This window comes from Sinocyclocheilus anshuiensis, unplaced genomic scaffold, assembly GCF_001515605.1.
Source record: "Sinocyclocheilus anshuiensis isolate Anshui unplaced genomic scaffold, SAMN03320099.WGS_v1.1 scaffold922, whole genome shotgun sequence".
NCBI lineage: Eukaryota > Metazoa > Chordata > Actinopteri > Cypriniformes > Cyprinidae > Sinocyclocheilus > Sinocyclocheilus anshuiensis.
In genome coordinates this window covers 361,075-364,132 of record NW_015539883.1, presented here as the reverse complement: position 1 = coordinate 364,132, position 3,058 = coordinate 361,075, and positions in this window count along the sequence as shown.

Sequence of the window (3,058 nt, the reverse complement as noted above, 5' to 3'; positions counted from 1 at the left end):
TTTATTTTAAATTATATTATATTATAGAGACCATAATTACATTCTGGATTCTCTTTTATGGGGTTAATTTCTGACTTATTGATATGATTGTTATGCATTTAACATCTTAAATATGATCACATCTCCCTTTTTTCTTTTTTGATTTGCCTATAAACCCTTTTCTTTTATGTATATTCATTTGTTTTTGATTGGTCAGAACTGCACTTGGTTTTCCGTATTCCTGTGTTCTAAATTCTGATTGCTTTGAAGCTGCATTCTCACTTCCATCATTCCACTATTTGGTCATTTACTCGTGTTCTCTTGCTCTCGCTCATTCTCTCAGCGGTACTTCTAGAGTCATTTGAATTCTGATGTGACTCCTACTGGTTTTAAACTATTCATAGCAAATGGAGCAAAGCAAATTCATAATTTTTCATCATAACATATATTGTTGACACCCATGCTCACATAATGGCAAGGCATTTATTTATAGATAGCTATAGCTGAAGTAAAGAATTTGATTTGAAAACAGTCAAAATTGACCAATCAGTGATCAGCTGACTGAAATCAAGATTCACATTATGGACCGAGCCAATGGGACCAGTGCCCTGGGGTCTCTAAAATAATTTTGTTGCTGTATTACTAAGGTTCTTAAATCCAAAAGACAATTTTTTGACCTCTGTCTCTGAATTGTTTTAGGGTTAACTCCATGTGTTCCTTCAGCTGGCCATTTCTCAGGTCAGAGGTCAGAACCTCATCACCTTTATGCAATTGCTCCACACAAGAAAAAAATCTTTCTCACCCTCTCCATTGCTCTCTTAGCTTCACCTTCCCCAGTCGTGCTTTGTTCTGTGTCAGTTTCCATTGCAACAAATTACACAATAGCTCTGATATGAAGTCATTGTAAAAGTGATTGCTAGCCTTTGAAAATCAGTGATAGCAAGTCAATCAGCTGCAGCACTCAAAACGACTCTGTGTGATTACCTCAGAGTGAAGTGTGAGGGGTTAGGGCCTCTGTGCTCTGCCAGGGTTCGAAAACGCCAAAAAGTGGGTAGTTCCACAAGTAGTTCTGGTACTATGAAAAGGTTCCTGCGGTGCGAAAGGCCCTATATGTCTCTTTTGAGGCCTTTTCTGTCCATCAGTGTGAGAGTGATGGAAATGACAAAAATGTGGATTGCTAATTTAGGATTTTAAAACACTCCCTCATTGGTTAGTTGCTTCAAATCATTTTAGGTGTGTAAAATTTGGATTACATGCAGGGCATAAAATTTATCTTTCATCCTGAGGGAACTGAGAGGCAAATATATTAATACAAAACATAGGATTTCACATCACTGGTGCTGTCATCTCTGACACGGAACCCTTATGTTGTTCCAAACCTGTATGACTTTTCATCTTCTGTGGAAAACAAAAGAAGACAGGCTATTTTATAGAACCTTTCAACTGTTTTGTGCATACATGAAAGTCAGTGGAATCCAAAACAGCATTGGATGCCACAGATTATACTCAATGGGCAATACATACATATTTTTAAAAAATATCTACTTATTTAATATTATACTTATATCTACTTATATCTACTTCTGCAATACTATCACTTTAAATTGCGTGTGTGCATGTATGGCTACGTTCACACAGTCAGTGTTTGGGATTAAAGGATTAGTTCACTTCCAGAATAAAAATGTCTTGATAATTTACTCACCCCCATATCATCCAAAATGTTCATATCTTTCTTTCTTCAGCCGAAACGAAATTAGTTTTTTGAGGAAAGCATTCCAGGATTTTTCTCAAATAGTAGACTTCAATGGTGGCCAATGGGTTGAACGTCCAAATTGCAGTTTCAGTGCAGCTTGCACGATCCCAGCCAAGGAATAAGGGGTTATCTAGGCAGATATGAGCATCACGAATCACTGAATCAAACTCTACTTAATTAATAGTAAATCTTTTGGTGTTTGCTTGTTTCTCACTACATCTAATTTTTCAGTTTGAACATCTTTCTCTATCCTTTTATTTCCACGTATATTGTTTACATTTATACAATTAAGAAAGACATTGCCCCTTTCCTCTCTCAGCTTAGCAGGCAATGTTTATTTATCTTTTGTGGGTTGACAATATACAAGCTAGACTAGTCTGACCACTGTGACAAAAAGACTTTTCCTTGAGAGACAGACCAAACGTTCAATCTAGCATCCTCACTTTCAATCCCCCTACTTACTGTGTCATTCAAATGGAATTATACCTCCTTTCCTAACCACTGCTGCCCAGCTGGTGCCCACGGGCAATTAGCCCAGTAAGCATAATTGCAGTAATTTGTTAAGCACTATGGCAACCTCCATTTAGGCCAGAGATAAATATATGTCTCCATGTGTGCAAGACTTTTATTTATGTTCAAGACCGACATAGAGCTCGGGAATGTATATATTCTAATGTAAATTTGTTTTAGTCCTAGTAGAGAACAGAGAACTGCTAATAGGAACAGTAACCGGATGTCCAGTATAGTTAATACCAACACGGATTAATGAGTGTCTTTAGACAGTGTTCTCATAAAACATACTGACTGTCACTTTTCAAATACTACCGGCACTATGAAGATTACTCTTGTCTTCTTGTCAAACAAAAGAGGATATGCTAAGGGGAAAACCATTCATCTTAGAAATAGTGATAGGATGGCTGTCTTTGCCTGTTTGTCTCCTAGCATTACCATTAAACAAAAGCGGTTACAGTGGTTTACCACATTTAAAGGTCTAATTCATCCAAAATTGACCCGTTTACTGACCTGAATGTTGTTCCAAACCTGTATGACTCTTTTGTCCACACAATGAAAGTCAATGGGGTCCAAAACAACACTGAGCCCCGTGGACTTTATTGTGTGGAAAGAAAAAAAAACACTTGGATGTTGTTCAAATGTTCCATAGAACAAAGAAAATCATATTGATTTAGAACAACATGAGCGTGAGTAAATGATTACATTGAAGTCTTACATAAAAGATTACATTTTTGTTTTATGGTGAACTATCCCTTTAATGACAATTGCTGTGTTTGAAACAATGTTGCATACTACATACTATTGCACTGTGCA